Consider the following 21,671-nt stretch of genomic DNA (forward strand, 5'->3'; position numbering starts at 1 on the left):
GAAACCGAAACACAAGTAATATAGTTATATAATAGTTACTTAACTGGGAAATGACAGAACAGTGATCTAAACTCATGCAGTCTGGCTACAGAGGCTGAGTCCCCAAGACATCCTCCTGCACCTTGGCTGCTTCTACAAGTAGACTTAGAGAGATTCCCTGATTTCCTAAAGTCAGAGAGCAGGACTTGCAGTCCTGAGCAGCTCCTGAATCAGCATACCTGAGTTTCCGTCTTTGCTCTTCACTAACCAGCCTTGCAAACTTAAGGGAAACATTTAAACTCTTCTGGTCTAATTCCTCACCTGGAAAATAAAAGGGTCAGATAGATTGCATTTTTAAAATGAAAAATGCTTTAATTTTTTAAAAATGTATATGGCAGAGTAGCACAGAATATAGATGCTAGACAAATGTTTGTTGCACTAAATATAATTTTGGCAAGACATCTCATGTTTTAATATTCTTTTTTATACATTCTTGAATTTGTCCTCTTTCAACTATTAGTTACGTCGGCTTGCTTTTCCAGCTGGGGCATCTCTCTGCAGACAAGAGAGGACATAAAATGCTAGTGGGAACCACTCAACTTTCCCAACTGTGTAAGTGAACATTGATAAACACCACTTACCTCCAAAAAAATTATGAATAATACTTGTAGTCATACTCATCCAAATTTCTAACATGGTCATTGTTAATCAGTGAATTTTCTAGAACTTTTTGAGAGTAAAATGACATCCCTGAGATAATATGAACTCTAGCCATCCCCTACCTCTTATACACTAAAGTCCTAGGGATCAGCATCCAATTGGCAGTGTGGGTCACATGCCCACACTGAATGTACCCAGGGCAAGTAGAAGAATCTGATCCCCCTTGAGTATAAGAGGAAAAAACTGGGAACCACTTCATATTATGTCTGCACACAATAATTCCCCACAAGGAAATGCGAGTTCTGTTTGCAATAGGAGAGGAATATTGAGGAATCAAAGAACAAAAGTGCTCTAAAAACAGTACAGCATTTAGTCACTCAGGTTTTCTTTAACAAAGTCACAAAGTGCCTAACCATTTGCTCCTTCTGATGTAATGTGATCTAGCATATTGTAGCCAGATTTACTAGATTACAATCTTCCTGATGAACCTTCCTGCTGAGCATAAAAAGTTTGGACTGCATTGAAGTAGGCATTATGAAGAATCCAGCATGACTCTTTTGTTCATTATTTTCTTACAAAATAATAAAATATTTTCAGACTTTTCTTACAAAATAACCTTGTTTGGAATTTCACAATCACATTAGTGTATTAAACAAAAAAGAAACTTGTTTATATTGTTTGACAGAAATTTATTTAGCCATGAAACAATTGTTTTATTTTTATTTTATCACACTTTTTCACAAAACAAATATTATCATTTAAAAAGGAGTGTTTAACAGGGCATGCATATCAGAATCACTGGTGGAATTTTTTTTTAAATACATATGTGCAACTCCTAACTCCAGCTGGTAGGGGATAGAAGGAAGTAAAGGATATCTGTATTTTTAAAATATGCAGAAGTGTCACTCACTCCTACTTGTAAATCAACGACCTAAAGGAAGACAAGAGTCCTCTAGAACCCAGCAAGAATCAAACTCCTTCAGCTGATATATAAAAGATATTAGCTACTTTGCTCTTTGCTCTTTTCTTATTCAAAACACTAATCCTTGCCCTTATAGATTTGAAAGTCTGCCTAACAATCCGTATATTCTAGTGGCTTATATCCAAAGATATACGAAAATAATGCTTATTTTCTAGATAATATGTGGCCACAAAAAAAAAGAAATCTTAAGTAAAATATAACAGTTAAATTTGGTTGCTTTTTTTCATTTAAAAGATCAGTACTTAAAATTACCACTTGAAATTCCATTTGTGATTCATGTGTCAGGATTGTACAATTACTGCTACATAGATTTCACTGGAATTTATTTCTTGGACAATTTTTATTGTCTTTATAATACATATGTACACATATATAATACATATATAACATATATGTAAATAAATGTAAAATATGTATACAAATATTAAATATAAAAGGTGAAAAAATAGATCTTATATACCTTTTTCACAATTTGCTGTCAGATCAGCCAGCTTGCAGTAAATAAATTATTCTAAACTGTATTTTTTAAAATTTTTGTTCATTTTCTCTTAATTTGCCTGGACATACTTTTCAAGAGAGTTAACTGTCATATTCTGTTTTTTAAAAGTTATATATGCCTGTACTTAATGTAACATTTCTAGATATAGAAAATGTAAAACAGAAAACACCTCTGATCCAATATCCAAAATTAAAAATTGAGTACTTAGTTACATTTCTTTCATATATATGTATGTATGTATGTGTATAGATGTATGAATATACGTATGTATGTATGTATGTATATCTCATATACATATATGTGATGGATCTTGGACATTGCCAGAGCTATTTTACACACACTGAGCACAAAATGGCCACCACCCTTTCTTTTATGAGAAACCTCGTGGTTTCTGAGAAATAGAAACTCCTCTACTTCCGCATGGGAGCAACCTTCCACCTGATTGCATCCACCAGCCTTATCTTCCACACCAGCACCAAACTCGTCCCTGATGACATCAGCCTTCCCTACAGCCTATATAAGCTCTCCCACGCTGGCACCCTGCTGCTCTCCATTTTGAGGGCAGCCTAGCAGATTCTTTTCCTTTAATAAAGCTTGATTGGTACCCAGCATTTCAGCTTACTTTCTTTCAATATGTATATGCAATTGGGATATATACTTTTATTTCACACTCTTTCTACAAAACATCTTACAATGATCACTTCTTATGTCTCTAACATTTTTGAAAGTGTTATTTGGAATGGCTGAATATTATCCCAGACTGTAAATGTACCATATTCCATCAAACCTATGAATTATTTTGGGAAAAATAATATTTTTACAATATCCATCTTCCCATGCTGGAGTGTATCAGTTAGTACAGGATAAGATGCTATAATAAAGAAACACAAAAGTGTGATGGCTCAAATCTGTCAGAAGTTTTTTTTCTCACTGTTGGATCAGGCCAGGAGAAGGTGTGTGGTCCAGGCTAGAGATGTCCTTGTTCCACATAGTCATAAAGGATGAAACTCTCTCAGATTGACCTGCCTTCCCCTAGAGTTCTATCCTCCTCTGCAAGGTCAAGCTGCCTTACCCCCACCTCATCTGTGCTCCAGACCCAGGTACAGAGGAATAAAAATGAGAGTATGATTTCCTCTTAAAGATACGACCTAAACCTTCACATCACTTCTGCTCATACCCATAGGCCAGTGCTTATTCATATGACCGCTGCACCCAAATGCAAAATGCACTGGGAAATGTGGACTCTTCCTAGGTGCCAAGTGCCCAGCTAAAAAATTAGTTTCTATCATTGAAAAGAAGAAGACAACAATGGATATTGGATAGCAATTAGCAAATTCTGCCATAAGGAGCATTATTTCTTTCTGCTATTCAAGTATTTTATATGCTTCAGAATAGTTGTATAGCTTTCTTTTTGAGGTAGGGATTTCCTATTTTATTATTAATTCTCAGGCATTTTCTATTTTGGGGGGTTCTGAAAATGGGATCTGCTATTATATTTTCTAACTGGTTATTATTGGTGTATAAAAATTTTGTTCATATTCTATCCACCCAGTTTTCTGAACTTATTATTTCTAAAAGGTTTTTTTTTTTTTTTATTGTATTGTTTTCTAGGAGATTGTTCTATCTCCTGTAAATAATGATCACCTTTTGCCAACTTTTTAAAACTATATTTCTAATTCACGTACTACTATTTAAGTTAGAACTGCTAAAAAATTATAGTAATTGGAAAGCCATTAAAATAATTTTTCACTGTTGAGATTAAACTTGGCTTAATATTCTGTGTGTGTGTGTGTGTGTGTTTTAATTAACAGACAATTTTTTAAGCAGCTTAGATTTACAAAAAAGAGAAAAAAATCGAGCAGATACTATATATGCCCTGCAGTTTCTCCTATTATTAACATCTTACATTAGTATGGTACATTTCTTGCAATTAATGAACTAATATTGATACATTTTAGTAACTAAAGTTCACACATAGTTCATTCAGATGTCCTTAGTTTTTACCTTACATCCTCGTTCTGATCCAGATCCAATCCAGGTTACCACATCACATGTAATTGTCATGTCTCCTTAGGCTCTTAGTTGTAATATTTTCTCAGATTTTCCTTGTTTTAGAAGACCTTGGCAATTTTAGGAGTCTGTTTTCTACATGGTCCTTCTATGAGGGTTTATCTGATGTTTTTCTCATGATTAGACTGCATTTATGGGATTTTAGAAAAAAGTCCACAAAAATAAAATGCTGTTTCATCACACCATGTCAAGGGTATATTCTGCATCATCATTTATCACTGTTGATGTTGACCTTGACCACCTGGATTGAGCAGTATTTGTCAGCTTTATCATTTTAACACTGTACTTTTTCCCTCTTTTCCCACTGTGCTTTTTGGAAGGAAGTCTATCATTATACACAGGCTTAAGGGATGGGAGTTATGTTTTCCTCCTTTAGGGTAAAGTATCTACATAAATTATTTGCAATTCTTCTGCAAAGTGAATTTATCTCTTCTCGACCATTTATTAATTGACGTCATCGTCAGCATGGACTCACAGAAATTTATTTTATGCTTTGAGTTATAATCCAATACTATGTTTTTTTATTTTGTTGCTAAAATAGTTACAGCTTTGACCAACTGCTTTCAGTTGATTTCTGCACCTTTTTGTCTATTGTTTTAAAATAGATAAGCTTTCTAAGTTTAAAAAGTGTTGATCTATTTCTGTTTTTACAAAGTGGTTAATGTTTTGTTGTGTTTTTAAATAAGAAAAGTGTCCTTTTTTGTACCACTGTAACCAATGACTTTTCATTAAAATTCATTCCCTGTTTAAATTGCTCATTCTTTCAGTAAATTTCCATGATTAACCTCTTGCTCTGTTTCTTTTTATCTGCCTTTTAAGATATGCCTCTGGCAGAGAAGTCATGAGTTATTTGCCTAAGTTGTTTTGCAGTAACATTGGAGTTAGCTTGGCCCAGCATAAACCATGCTAAACTGGTTGAGCCCAAGTCCAATGGTGACCTTTTGACATCAGAGAGCCAAAAACTACACTTCCAGATCCTGCTAATGCTGCCATTTTTTGAACATGTGACCCATGAACAGGGATGCAGATAGCTTGTGCCCGCACAAATCAACAAAGAACTTTCTCGAACCTTTTAGCCAGTCATGGTCCCCCATGCCTCACACCACTCCTAACCACTTCCCCATAAATATCCCTTTTTTACCAAACCCTGCTGTCAACAAGGCAGATTTGAGATTTATATCTCTAGACTTCTTTCTTGGCTGCCTTGCAAATAAACTTTTTTCTCTGTTGCAAAGACTAGTGTCAGTATTGGCTTGCTTGTTTCCTTTTATCATATGTAGTTTTCTTTTTTTAATTTTATTTTGTTTTATCTTTTAGTACCAGGATTATGCTAGCTTCATAAAAACTGATGAAAATATTTTCATCTTTTTCTATACTTTTGAAACAATTCACACTTTCTACTTCTTATTTCATTTTAATTTGTTCACAAAAATATTTCTTGTTCTCAGTACTTTCCAAATAAATTTGCACATAGTATTCGATTGTAATTTTTTATACTTTCTTTTTTCTGTTGATAAATATCCTTTTTATTCCCAATTTATTTTTGGATTTGGCAGCGAATGGGATTTCTCTTTTAACCTCATTTACTCATTTGTGAGGAAAGCGGCATCAGTATAGTCAGGTCCCCTCACCTCATATCCAGCTGGGTATGATTCAGCACATCCTTTGTAAACAAGTTGCATGGGAGTAGAGTTAATGCACATGCACGCCCTATACCCCTTTTGACTTGTTGCCATTTGTTGTGTACTCTTCAGCATGGAAGGCAGCGTCTCTGAACTGCTGGTCTGCAGAACTCACATCTAAAATTAAAGCATGTCAACTTTGCTAGCAGCTGCTCAGTCTTTCTCTTTACTACCTGACTCGGTACCTGCCCAGGACAGGGTAGAACGGTCTGAGATCCAGCCCAACACTCATTCCACAGATACAATTCTTTCCCAAAGAAACATATTTTAACTTTATCTATTCATTCTCTATTCAAAATTATTCAAGTGTGCTTTTATATTTATCAGTTTCATCTTCCTCTTTCCTTCTTTCCTTATATTTGTTTTGTTATACATTTCTAATTGTTAGGTGAAATGTATAATTTATTATCCTTTTCTTTTTTATATGATTTAAAGCTATGAATTTGCTTTTGACTACAGAGATGGCTATATCTGTAAAATTTTGATCAATAGGCTTTTCACTTTCAATATTTTCTATATAATTTTAGAATTAAAAATTGCAAATTTTTCTTTAATAAGAAAAATGTGGAATAAAATAAATAAATCTCAATTTTAAAAAGGTGATCTTTTCTAATAGGTGCAAATCTAGGGCTTAATAATACTTTTTTTTTTTTTTTAATAAAAAGAGGTGGAAGCCTTACTTTATTTAAGCTGATAAAGAAACTGAATTTTTATAGTCTACTTACTTACACAGACTTAATTTACTGACTAGTGAAGATTAAATTTTGGTATGTTCTGCTATTCATTATAAAGGATAGATTTTTTTCTACTGTTTTATTTTATCTGATATAAGATATAAGACAGTATTTACACCTCTGAAATGTAACTTTTAATTTGTAGACTGATGGCTTCAAACATTGTTTATGATCCCCAGAAAGAAACACATTTTACATCACAACTCTGTGACGTAAATTAAACAAGAGTTTTACAAAACAAAAACAATAAGTACCTTTACGACATGTACTCTGGTACATTTTTATTCTGTTCCATTTTAGTTTATAATTTTTAAAAATGCTGATTTTGATCCACTAGATTAATCTCATGATTTCTTAATCATATATGACTCTCAGTTTATAAAACACAACTCTGGGCTTGGTTAACACAAAAATGTTAGATCTTATTCATGGAAAAGTGCATGGTATCACAAAATGTATGATTATTTTTGGGAAAAAAGTGTTTGTTAATGTTTTACAATGTTGTTAATGTGTTTGATAATGTGCCTATTATTGTCATTTATATTGAAAATAGCATTATCAGGATTTATTTCTTCTCTTTTACTTTTTCTTTATCTCCAAGAATACATATATTTTTATGAAGCCTTTTGGGCACTAACAAAAATTGTTCAATGTGCTTATTTCTCTTACAACTGTCAGTTCCTAAAAGATGATATTTTATTATTGATAAACCTTGAACACAGTAAGAACATTGCTTTTTCTTCAGTGTCAGCTAGAGAGTGTTGCTTGTATTATTTGAGGTTTTCCTCCTGCCTTCACACATAGTCTTCCATTTTCTTCCCTTGTTGCCTGACAGCAGGGCGGTAGAGGAGGGGGAGACTTTGTTAAAAGAGTGAGTAGTCTTTGTTTGGAGGACCTGGGCTCTGAGGTTTACACAATGTCTTGTACCAGGTTTCGTTCCACATGACAAAGTATCAATTCCCTGAGATACACTGCGAGATTTTATTTTAAACATGCCACAGCAGAGAAAGAGCTGCTCTTTCAAACGCTGGAACTAGCACAGTAGTTTTTATGGTACTGGTGGAAATAAGAATAGAGCCATGGAGAATAAAATTGAAAATTTGAAAATTACATTTTTTGGTTTGTGAATTACCACGATCACATAAAAAACATACTTTATGTTCCTAAAGTCACAAGTCCTGTAACACAACTCAAAACTGTTCATTCTCCAATAAGGTCAACATGTAGAAAGAATTTACTAGACTATTAATTTTAATTATTTTCTTCTCACTCCCCTTTATCTTTTCTTCTTATCTCTTGATTTTATGCCCTTTTCCTTTTCCTTTAAGCTGACCTTAATACTTACAATTTTCTGCTCCTTTTTCATAGTGGTCAGGTCATTCTGCACCCTACCAAGGATGCCAAATAGCATAAAAAACTTTTATCTGACTTCCAAGATAAATCATTTGAAGCAATATGCCTTTCCATGAGTCTACAAATTGTGTTCTTTTTCCATTTCCTATTGTTTCTATTTGCCCTATGTAAGTCTTGTCTTGCATACTTATCATCAGATAAGGAGATCCCTGTAAAGGCCTGGTAGTGTATTTCCAAAAGACGAGGGAAATAGGTTGTTGGCCCCACTCATTCTTCATTTGGGTGCCAGTCAAAATTCCATCTGAGGCTTACTACAGGTTTACATGTGACGTTCCTAATCTAATTCCCAGCATCTTCCAGGTCTTTATATGGTACAGTTAAATTTAGGTGAAATTGTCCACAAAATCCACCGTATAGAGATGTCTGATATTCCTAACAGATTGTGTACGTTTACAATTCATAGCATCCACTGCAACCAGGATTCTTCCTATTGACACCTCATCCTCCTTTGCTTTAAATATTCCAGGATGCAATGATTCTCCTCTAGTCTCTCCCTGCTTCGTAAACTGTGAGAGTTTAGACCAGTTGTATCGACAAAACTTCACTATCAGAATGGAGAAGTCAGGCCACGTATGTCAACATGACTTAACTATTTATTCTAGAACATTATTAAAGAAAGATAAGTATGTAAATAAAAGCAAATTTTACTGATTGCTTCAGTAAATTCCTGCAAACCAGTTGATCAAAAAAAAAAAAGAGAGAAGAAGAAGAAAGAAAGAAAGAAAAAAGAAAAGAAAATCTACGCAAATAACTTGCTTAGGAAACATTTTCTTTATTCAAACTTATTGAAGATCCTCACTCCACTGTGCTCATCAATACTAAACTATTATTTCATGAACTTTGCTCTATCCTGACATGTTCTTCCACCTTGAAATACCAGCCCTAAGCCTCTCAACCCTGGATACTAACACCTTATGAATATCCTTCCCTGACCTCTCTCTTCTGAGATACTTCTAAGATGATCAAGGTAGAATTTGTTTTTATTGCATTAGGTCTAATCAATTTAGTTTTAATTAATCAACAGGTTTCTGGTAGTCTTCAGAAGACCTGACATGTTCTAGAGATATTTGTCATCTTTAAAGAGTTTGCATTTTTTTAAATATGAAAGAAAAATGTAGAAAAACAGTATTTTGGCTTCCTCCAAAAGCGTGAGTAGAAGAATCACTTCCTAATTTTCTGGCTGAGTCACCCCCTGGATCTAAATTTGAGACTAGTAAGTGATATAGACATCTTCCATTGTTTCAGACTGGTGCAATTTGATTTGGCAAATCACAGCTAGGTTAGACCCATAGTTGTATTATCAATCCAGGCATTGGAATATGGTTGTCTTTGGAATTCCTCCAAGATTCTGAAGTCGGTTGTCTCTAAGAATTACATTTGAACTGTGTTTTAATTTTTGCTACATTTTAATTATTTAAACAATTTTATTAGAAGTTGGAAGATATTCCATAAAGGACTTTTGGGCAGATGTCATTTTAAACCATAAGTTTGTGCTTCTTTTCAGAGCAAAATATCTGTGTCTGTCATTCAAATTGGTCATTCATTTGTTTTTTCTTCTGTTCTTTAAACCAATATTTACTGAGTATATACCCGAGGCCAAAGACTGGGAAACGAATTGAAGATTTTCCTTCCCTACTTTCAAGGATAATATACTTGAGTAGTCCTATAAAAGAGAGCTTTTGTATACCTATCCTTTATATAAACATAGATTTTTCTCCTTGAGAAGAAGGTATTCCATAATTAAAAGTTGGGTTGAACGTTAGTGAGGAAAAGACTGTATGAAAAAAAATGCCAACAACTTAAACTAAGATTAAAGATCCTTGCTCAAATTTGAGCCTCAAATATAGGCTCAAATAAGCCTATATTTCAAACAGGCTTATTTTATCATGTTTCCTCTAGAATAGTCTTGTAAATGGTCACTTACACAAACACTTAAGAAAAGTTGCAATTTGTTCCAGGCAAGGAGTGACTACTGACTTCACCCCTCTTCCTTCACGTGTACCTCCATGTCGGAAGGCAGCCCCATTAAAAAAATTATGGAGAACTGGTGGTTTTTGTGTATGTTGGAAATGATTTTCAAATAAATTCAGTAATTATATCCTGAAATCCACTTACACAAGGCCTATATTATAAGTATTACTGAAGTGAAAGTAACTTCTAAGAATTTTTAATAACGTGTTAGTTTTCCCATCAACATAATTCATGTTTAACCAGTTTCCAGAGCTGATGTTAATAGTTGAGATCTTCTGTTAACCAACAGCCAGCAGTAAAAAAAAAAAAAAAAAAAAAATTGAGAAGGTCATATTAGGCTGGATTTAGACTTAGAATTAATAAAGTAAAAGCAGAATTTATGAAGATATGATGGGTGATCTCACCAGTGTTTGATGATCTTGTGTCTTGATTTTCCCAGGGCAACCACTATCTCAAATGTTTCATCTTGTCATCCCATAAGAACTATTCAGAATACTTAGTTTAGTTTCAGGTCAAAAATATGGTCCAAGTTCCTCTGTGGTATAATATTCATTGTGCAGAGGAGTAGATCCACCACACAAAACTCTTATCTCTCATACTATGAATTGATTGAAATTCCACAGAAAGTTTCATAATTGACCTTATTTAGCCATTCCTGGTATGAATAGTCCTGGTAGTGCTGAACAGTGTGAATGCCTTTTTCATCTGTTCCTGAGAGCAAGATTTTAAAGAGAGAAGGGAGAATATTTTGAGTTTGGGGAACATGTAAAGTATGAGAATTAGTATTAGAGAACACTAACGAAGATAAGATAAGGCCCAGATAAGGAGATTAAAAAAATGAAAACACATATTTGTCACCTCAGAGTTTGCCTTATTTGGCCTTCCATGTAATGGCTTTCCAGCTCATGAATGATGAGTTACATGTCAGTTATATTCACAATTTGATTCCATCCATTATGCATATCAACAGCTATTAAAAGGAGAATGATATGGCTAGTTTTTCTCTTTTTTTCTGAACTTGGAAAAGAAAAAATAGACTCATGGTAATCTAATACCAAAGTGTTTTTTAAGAAAGGAAAGTATTTTTTTCATCTCCGGAAATCACTCAAATTTTATCCTGGTTTTAGGAATGTTCACTGAGGTCAAGTACCACATGTCAAATCCCAGTCTTTGCATACCCAGAGCAAAAACCTCTGTAGGTTGGTCAGTTCTAACACCATCTTGGTATTAAGGTTCAGAACAGACTTTGCTCAAAGTAGACCTAAGGAGTTCTTAACAGCACAAACTCTGCAATTTGACCTGGAGCTGAATCTGGAATTCCCAGTCCATCTCAATGTCAAACTATCCTCTGGAATGAAGAGACAAAAAGATCTGATAGCAAAAACTTGTCAGTTCATATCATCTATATGCATGTTTAAACAGAAAGAAGAATTTCCTAAGAGGCATTATTAGACACTAGAGGAGGTTATGAAATTCCCATTGGCAAAGAAACTGTGTGGGATGAAGTAGGTGAGAGTCTGCCTTGAGGCAAGGGATATCCCTTGAAAAGTGCTCTCCAGCCCAAGAATTTCATGACCAAGCAATGAACTCCCATCGGAAAAAAGTTGATGTGAGAGAATTTCACTGCTCAAGGCCATAGACAATTCTACGAAGGGTCTTGTCTTGATTTTTTGCTTCTATTTAGTGGAACTGTGAAAATCATAATAGAGAAAGGAAGACAAGGTCAATATGATCCCCTCCCACCACCCTGAAAAGTGGTTATGATGAAAAAGAAAAGAAGGAAGCTGGAAACAAAGTAATGGGCCAAGAAAAGAATAATGGCCAAATGGATGAGCAGGAGACTTGTACAAAACACTTCAAAATGAACTCACCAAAACTGAAATGCTGAGCAAATTGTATTAATATCTGTAGTCCACAGAAATGTGGCTGCAGGCCAACAAGGGCAGGGAGCACCCAGAATCTGACTGAGATGAAGGCACAGATTTAATGGGGAAGTAGGAAGGGAGCATATATGGTATTGTCCTCTAAAATCTTCAAAGGTACACAATCAAGATTTCAGATGTTGGTATGAGCCAGTTTGAGACCTCTCAAAATAAGAAATTCCTGGAAGCAGAGGGAGGAGATTGGTAATGAAAAAGGTAGAGGAATTTTATTAGCCAAAGAAAAGGCTTTCTGCAACCTGGAACTCCCTTCAGGTTGAGCTTTTATGCCAAAAAAAAAAAACTTATTTATGTCAAGGAATTTTCATAGAAGTCCTCAAGTCAAATAAACACACCTGTCATGACTGTGAGTGAACCCTTCTGGACAATTTGGCAGAGATCCCCGTGCTCTGTGATTTACAATACAACCAATTACATGCTGCGATTATCAAGTAATCCGTTCTATATAAGGAATAGTCCATATACACCCTCCTTCCAAAGACTATGACTGGCCAGGCAACTGAAATTTGTACGACCTAGTTGAGAAGGCTGACTACAACAAACTGTGTGCATCAGCTCTCAACCACACCTCACCACCTCCACCTCCTTGTGCCTTCCACAAAGGAATGGTCCCATACAGGAAGCCTACAGAGTGCTCTTGTGAAGTCTCTGTAACAGGCCACCAGGACCTCCCTGGGAAAACTCAAAACGTTAGAAAAATTAATCCCTTTCTACCACTTCCATGAGGCAATAGCTGCCTCAGCCATTCACGGCCAATGTGGTACAGCCCAATAGACCTGGGCAGCTTCCATTATTCTAAACCATTGCAATTTCTTCCCCCAAAATCATTGTAAAAAATCACACCAACTGGCTGCAAGTGCATAACCAAATTTATGGCTTGCCTGCTCTTAAGTTTCCTCACGTTTTCAAAAGCTTATTGGTTTTATACATTCCGTATTCTAGGTAAGCTTCCATTTGACGAAAGAGTTCTACAGCTGTATCAGTTAGGGTTATTAATCGCAAGCAGCAGAAACACACTGAGAAAAAACTTCTAAGAAATTTATTAAAAGAATATAGCTCATAGGATCTTTAAGATGGGTGGAAAACAAAGAATAGAAGCTACACAGCCAGGAACACTCAATATCACAGCACAGAGGTACTCTGGTGAAGACATCTGCAATGGACTCAATGTTTTTGTCCCCCACCTCCAAAACTCATGTTGAAATTCTAACACCCCAATGTGATGGTATTAGAAAGCGGGGACTTTGAGAGGTAATTAAGTCATGAGGATGGGGCCCACATGAATAGAATTAGTACTCCTAGAAAAGAGACCACAGCAGTCTCTTTATACCACGTGAGAAAACAACAGGAAATCAGCAGTCTGAGCCCAGAAGAAGGCCCTCACCAGAACCTGAACGCTGGCACCCTGATCTCAGACTTCCAGCCTCCAGGACTATGAGAAATAAATTTCTGTTGCTTATAAGCCATCCAGTCTTTGGTATTTTTTAAAAAATGAATTATCTCACTTGATATTTACCACAAACCAATGAAAGATACTACTGTAATCTTTACTTATAGAAATAAGTAAACTAAGGCTTAGAGAGGCTAAATTACTTATACAAAGCCACAAAACTATCACATAGTGAGCTGTTATTTGAAAGCCAACAGACCACATAATCATAAATGTTTAACCACTCTGAGGGGGAATATAATGACTTCAGTTTTTGCCTCTTGAGGGAGAGGTGTCCATGGATCATCCAAGTGAACATTTATAGTTAGAATTGGATAAACAAGTCTAACTCTAAGAGGAGAGTTCAAGACAGGGGAGTAGCAAGTAATTACAATGAAATCTTTGAAGAATATCATAAATGATTTAGGAATTTTGAACCAATGTCTGGCCTCTAGTCCTAACTCTATCATTAATAAGCTGTGAGATTTATAGGTAAGTGAGAGTGTGGGACCATATATATGATTTTCAAGGAATTTCCTTTTGACAATTTATAAGATTCACGACAAATATGTTAAATTTTGAGAATGAAAGAAATGTGGTTTTCTAGAAAGAAAAATCAAAGAGAAACACATCCAAGCCGCAAGAATTCTTGTGATTTTTCGATATCAACAAAATTGGGATTTACTCAAAGGGAGGAAATGAGAAAATCAACAAGAAACACAGGCTTTCTCTATCCCAGCTAACAAGTTCTGCCCGAATCTTCAATTTTAAGTGATTTTAAGTATTTTGTAGGTAGTACAAGAGATGAAATTCAAACAAACCTACTAGGAAGTAGGTTTGGAAGGGTAACTACAGAGGTTTTAGTCACTAAACTGCAGAGGTTTAGTCATTTGGAATAACTACAAGGTTTCAACTTCTCTGTAAGTTCTGTGAACCATTCTGTCTCCCAGACAGGTTAAATAAAGGTCATCATGTATAGAAGTTTGTCAATGAATTAAGAAGGATAACTAGAAATAGGAGGGGGAAAACTGGAAGAATCTGAGACAAAATAAGAGTTGGCTAAATGACCTCTTTCAGCCATAAAATAATATGGTTCTATGATTTTTATGATACATAAAGCTTTATTATGGTATAATTCACACATAAAATTCACTCATTGTAAGTGTACAGGTTATTGATCTTTTCAGTAAATTTACAGAATTTTAGAACGTTTTTATCACCCCAGAAAGTTCCCTCAGTCCATTTTCAGTAAATCCTTGCTCCTATCCCTAGCCCCAGGCAACCACTGCTTTGATTTCTATCTTTATAAGTTACCTTTTCTAGAAATTTTTTATAAATAGAATCATACAGTATATAGTCCTTTGTCTTTCTTCTTTCTCTAAGCATAATTTTTTTGAGATTTATGCATGCTACAGCATATATCAAACAGTTTGTTTCTATTTGTTCCTCAAAAGTGTTCCATTGTATGTCTGTGTCACATTTTGCTAATCCATTCACAAGATGAACATTTGGATTGTTTCCATTTTTTGGCTATTGGGAATAAAACTCCTGTGAACATTCATTTTCTGGGTCTCTGTATAGACATATTTCCGTTTCTCTTGGGTTAAGTTAGGCGGAATTGCTGTGTCATATGATTGTATGATTATAACAGCAAAATCTAAGTTGGAAAGTGATCAAAGAAATGTTTCCATGTTTTGGAAACATGGAAGCAAAGAACAAAATGTAGCCAGATTCCTGTCCCAAACTGCCACGCACATATCAGGCAAGTCCATTATTTGTTTCCATGTTTTCAGTTCTCTCTCTGATAGTGAGCCCGGCAGAACTACTGCACATCGCGTCGGGGATCCTTTTGTTTATCCTTTGAGAACAGCCTCTTCTTTGCCACTTAGAAAACAAGAGAAAGCAAGAAAGCCAAACTCATCACCTCTAGCTCTTCTGTCCCTGACACACTTTCCCACCAGGACTTCATGGAGTTTAGACTTCTTGTAGGTAAACAGTCGGCACTTAATAAATTGGGAGAGACTTAACAGTACTGCACAAAACTTCTCTGGCAGTTCTTCCTGACTCCTTTACTGCCTTCTCTGCCTACCCTCATCCCTTAAATATACACATGTTCTGGAGAATCCACCAGCTGACTTCTCTTCTTGCTCCTCCAAGATGATCTCATTTACCATTCCTCAGACACCCACGACTCCCAAACCTGTATTCCCTGACCACTGTCCTCCCTCAAGATTTATATCCGCAGGTTCCTTTTCAATCTTCTGCTCAGTCACCTACTGCGATGCACCATTTCAAAAACTGAATTCCTTGTTTTCATCCACAGTCCTGCTTCCTTTATTTTCCCTTCCATTTTAGGAATTGGGCTCATTTTCCATCCCAGCCTGCAGCATAAAAGTCATCTTTCACTCCTACTCCTCCCTTTAATACAATCTATTGATACAATCTCTTTCCCTATATACAATCAAATACCACTTCGTGGATACTACCTCCTAAAGCTCGTGTCTGACACTCCCTTCCACCCTCAGTGCAGAGCTTTGGTTGTGGTCCCCTCATCTCTCACCTGCACCACCCACTCACCCTGCCTGTAGCCTGTTTGTTCTATCCTCTGTAGTGCTTCCAGGGTAGCTTTTATAAAATGAAAGCCTGATCATGTCTCTACCCAGTTTAAAATCCATCCATGTCATTCCATCACTTTCAGAAAAATAGTCAGCATTTTAAGTATGATTTCCACATTTTGTGTGACCTGGCCACTGCCAAGCTCTTTTGTTTCATATCCTGCCACTCTGGAGAATCAACCACATAAAGAAAAACCAAATGAAGTGCACACCTCAAAAATACTAGATGAGGAAAATATGGCATATATATACACAATGGAATACTACTCTGCCATAAAAAAGAATAAAATTCTGCCATTCACAGCAACATGGATGAACTTAGAGAAAATTACGTTAAGTGAAATAAGCCAGGCACAGAAAGAGAAATACTGTATGTCCTCATAAGTGGGAGCTAAAAAAAATAAATAAACAAACATATTTTAAAAAGAAAGAAAGACACGATAATCACAATAATTAGTTGAACTTTCAAAAGGAGAAAAGAGAACTAAGACCACCAGAGGTAGGAAAGAGGAAGCAGGGGTTCGGGGTTAGTGAGAAATTGGTAAAGAACCATGAGAAATGATTACATTGTATAATGTTCAATGTGCTAATTATCCTGATTTGGGCATATTACACACAGGTATTGAAGTTCAACTCTGTACCCCACAAATATGTACAATTATGTTTCAATAAAAAATAAATAAATAAAATAAAACACTGCTTCCCACATTATGTGCATATCTGCGCACATGCAGTTCTCTGCTTGGTTTGCTCACCTCTGCCTTTTTCCCATCTCTGTGTTGGAAAATCAACTCCAGGAGGCCTCCCCTGCATCCCCAGAATGGCTTAGCTGCCCTCCACTTATGCTTCCCGTATTTTTCCTATATCTTGTAATGATAATCACCAGACTGTGCTGTAGTTTTTCTTAGTTGTCTGTCTCCTCCCACTCAAGTACGAATTTATTTAAGGGCATTAAACAGTATTAGAATAGAGTGTTAAGGGCACAGATTCCTGGGTTTGAATCTTGGCTCTGCCTCTTGCTATGTCCATGATCTGGGCATGATCTTTAAACCTTGTACCTCAATTTCCTCATTGACAAAGCAGGGAAAATAATAGTATCTACCTCATAGTATTATTGCGGAAATAAAAATAGTTAATCCATCTAAGGCACTTTGAAGGTTGGTATTATTCTTCATTATCATCACGTATATACACACACACACACACACACACACACAAGAAAAAAGGTCGTGGAAAAAATCATATTATCTTTCACTTCTATTTTTCCACGAACTTTTTAAATTATGCTTGTGTGTGTGCGCTTGTGCATGTGTGTACATATATCCAGTCCCAGCTAAGCACACAGTACACGGGATATGCTATTGGTGGAAGAAATTAATAAACTAACAATTTACATGGAAATAATAGTTGAGATAGGAGAATGTAATTGTGCCTTCCCCCATCCCCAAGACTACAAAGACAGAAAAGCACACAGAGCGGACGAAATCCTGAAGGGTACCCATGATTAACAGGGTAATACAGTGTCCTTGGGGCGAGGGAAGGGACTGTTTTGACATAAAGGGGACAAGGGATTGGTTTCACATGTTTTAGGGAGGTCAAAGAGACAAAACTGAGGCAAGGCCATGTGGAACCAGGCACCAGGAACTCTTTCAAAAGACTCTCTCCACTTTTAGTGGAATGAGAAAGACAGTAGTCACACTGCTGGGGTGGGAAGGCTGGGAAGTGGTGAGGAAATCAGGACATGGGTGCAGATCAGCTCTTCAAGAGATTTGACAGTGGGGTGAGGGTACAAGTATGCCAAAGGTGAAGGGGAGAAAAGAATGCTCATGAGTTTATTTTCCTAGCCATGCCACCAGTTTTCCCTTGGAGGGAATAAATGTTGTCTTTGCCAGAGGAAATAAATGCTTGTCCCCTTGTGGCCGGCCCCTCTGTTTGCTAAACACCAGTGTCTTGCCAAGGATAAAAAAGGTGATAACATTCTATAGGAAATGCCTGAATTTTTTTTTTCTTTTTTTCTTTTTTTTTGCATTGGTCCACTATTCTTGCCACATTTTAAGGGTGAGGAGACAGACATGAAAGGAGAAGAGCAAGATGTCACCCACTTGCTAAAACTTGTAAGGAATGTACTAAGCGTTTGAGGCAGAGATGTTAATCAAGGCATTAGTCAATTTTACATAGCTGATCACAAAACATTGTAAGATTAAAATTCAAAGTAAACTGATTTCATTACTAAGGTCAATATTGAATACTAATTTTAAAATGGAACTATTCTTTCTAATTAAAAAAAACTAAATCAAAATTCATGTAGAAAACATACAAATTAAAAAGTATAAAAAACAAAAATTAAAATATTCTGTAATCCTACCACCCGGAAGAAAGTATTATAGACATTTTAACACGTTTCCAACCAGTTTTTCTTTCCTACACACACCACACAGGCCCGAACACACATTTACAAATTCTTACAAAATTAATAGCATATTCTTTATAAACCTCCTACCCTTCCTTGTCTCACTCGATATCAGACTATAGCTACATTTCCATATGCTTAAGCATTCCTTGAAAGCACGACTTATAATAATCATATAATATTTTGTTTATTTTATTTTGTTTTTGCTGGATAATTTTGTTTCTGTTGGACATGTATGGGGAGTGTTTTTCAGCTTATTTGCCACTTTAAATAATGCTGCAAAAAACCTCCATGTCTATCAGCACTTGACTTTAAGTCTGATAATTTCTTAAGAATGGATTTCTAGAATGATTACAGTAATAAAGTGCCCATCATCAGAAAGCACATGTTGCTGTGCTATTTTCCAGGAGTTAGTAACAACTGACCCTCCCACGACTGATGTGGGATGGGACTAATCTGCTTGCTCTCACCCTTGCCGGAATTCCTAGCATCTTTTTTTTGTATGATGTTTGAGATATGAATCCTGTTTTTATTTGCATTTTCACTTAGTAATAAATTTGAAGCTTTTTATCATCCGTTAGTGTTCATTTATATTTCTTGTTTTTAGGTTGTTTGAGCATTATTTTACTGGAGATTTATTTTCTTTAATAACTCTAATAGCTCTTCTTATGAGAAAGATATTAACCCTCCTGCCACATTTATTTGCCTTTTAATTTTGATGGTATTTCACATTGTTATATAGCTAAAATTTTATACGGTTAAACTTTGTACCTGAAAATGTTATTATAGTTCAAATAATTGGCACTTAGTCATGGCCTTTATTCTTAGAAAGTATTCTAATCCAAATCATTTAAATTTTATTCTTTTAAAACATTTTATTTTTTCTTTTAAAACATAGTTTTTTTATATTTAATTCTTTAATCTATGTGGAGTTTGCTTTGACATACAAAATGAGGTAAAGTTTTAACTTTATATTTTCCAAATATCACCCAATCATCACAGAACAATTTTATTAAATTATAACCCTTTCTACTACTGATTTGTGGGACCACCTTTATGCATAATATACTAATTCTTTTATCTACTAAGGTCTATTTCTGTATTTTCTATTCTGTTCCATTGATGTGTTTATTGATTTTGGTGCTACTAATGTAACATTTTAATGACTAGCTTTAGAATATGTTTTGGTGCCTAGTAGGGTACTAATGGCATTTTATTATTTTAAATCTAGCTTCTTGTGCTTTTACTTCCCCAGAGACAGAATCTGTTTCCATACTGAATTCCCAAAATATATGCAGGAAATATGTCTTTGATCCCAAATGGTGCCATCTAACTTTTCAGAATAATCTCTTGACTCCTAGTAAATACTTTTTCTCTGGTGATGGAGGCATGGTGGGCCCAGATATCTTCCTACTAGGGGTAACGGAAGAACAAATTTCCCTGAAGCAGGAAAGTATCATGTTGGGCACACTGATTCCCAATCTACGTATTGAAAAGATGCAAATTATTAATTTTCAAAAGGAGAATCTGTAAGTATTCAATAAAATAAACCAAGTAGATTTCTCAGTTTTTCAGCCTTTCAGTCATAAACCTTAATTACATAAGAAAACTATTTATTTGTCTTCATCAAAGTGCTTAACAAAATACATTGTTTGCTAATCGGTCCTATGAAAATAAGAAGCTTAAGTTGTGTTTACAATATTATTTTATAACTTCACTAATTAAGTTCTCTTTTTAGTCTAAAGAGCACAAAATAGTGATTCCTACTCAATTTTCAAACTGATTCTCACAAATGAAATCTTTCTTTGGCAGGGAAAATTCTATTTAAGAGGTTGTTCCTTTATGGAAAAATGTAAGAACACAATGGTTATTTGCTGAAAATGTACAGCTAGTTTTCTCAGGTTCATGAATATACAAAAGAGGGGCCTCAAGTAGTTTCTCAAAGAGAGAAAAAAAAGTTTACATTCACTGCCGTTTTGTTGAGGGTACATTTCTTTGATCACAACATAGCACTAACAAACATTTTTTCTGGATATCAGAAAGCTGCATGCATAGATCTTGCCAGGTCACTTCCTCAACTTCATTGACTAGTTCACAACCTTTAAAATTTCTTTTCTCTTAAGTTAATCCAGTCTAAACACATTATTGACTAACCAAGCATATGCAATCCAAATGTCAGCATTCTCTAGCAGCTCAGGAAAGTGTTTTCTTGCAAGGAAAACTTAGGAATTCATATTCCAATGAGATTGTTTCCACCTAAAAGCATTAACACTGCTTAACTTTGAAAATAACACTGTGTTGGGTAGGAAAAAGTCAAGATTTGGCTTATTTTAGAGGTTTGTGGCCTCTCTGTTTGAAGGCACTCCAATAAACAGTCCTAAGTCTTATAAACTAAAAAAAAATATGATAGTATTTAATTGACCTCAATGAGCTTCTTTTCATTTTATTTGCAAGAGAATTGGAGGAAAATTAGTTTTGTTTGTTCTGAAAAAAACCAAAAAGCTTACGGAAGATAAAATTCCCTCTCATGATCCAATTCTCAATTTTTTTATTGTAATAACATGAGAGATCTTGAAGCTATATTTAACATTTATTTGTCTCCATGTTTAATGCCTTAGGTTAATAAGCCCACAATTTCAAAGCTCATGTCACTGATCTAAAACTTCTGGAAAACTGGAAGTTATTTGGAATTTGTTTGGATTGACTTGACTTAATAATAAACTGTCTTATAGTTTCTTCTCAAGTATCATTCAGGATAGAGATTTAAATAAGCACTTTTAAGAGACTTATGGTAATCTGAAAAATTTTAAGTATTGTATAGGATAGGCCAGCTATAATGTTGAATAATCAGTTACTACAATGAGTTGGATAGAGAAGTTGGCTAAAAGAGACCTTTGCCCAGAGCCCGAAGTAACAAGGAAAACAGCAAGAGTGGATGTGTTTGGGGGGTAGGGGAGAAGAAGAGGAAGCAGAGGAAGGAAGGAAAAGTATGTTAACCAATAATTTGTAAAACTGATTAACAGATATTCGTAAACATACAATAAAAGTGAATGTTACGGGGTATTCAGTGCTTGATGGATCCCACAATTAGTCCTTACAACAATCCTGGAAATTAAACACTATTATCCTCAAAGCAAGAACCTCTGGTGTTCAATTTAATAACCATGCATTATTGAACACCTACTCTATGAAAAGCTGCCTGCTAAGCTCATTGTTCCTCCGAAGGACAATGAGCAAAACACTGCAGTATTCCAGTACTAGGAACCCCATGGCTTAAAATAAGTATA

This window comes from Cynocephalus volans, chromosome 5 (assembly GCF_027409185.1).
Source record: "Cynocephalus volans isolate mCynVol1 chromosome 5, mCynVol1.pri, whole genome shotgun sequence".
Lineage (NCBI taxonomy): Eukaryota > Metazoa > Chordata > Mammalia > Dermoptera > Cynocephalidae > Cynocephalus > Cynocephalus volans.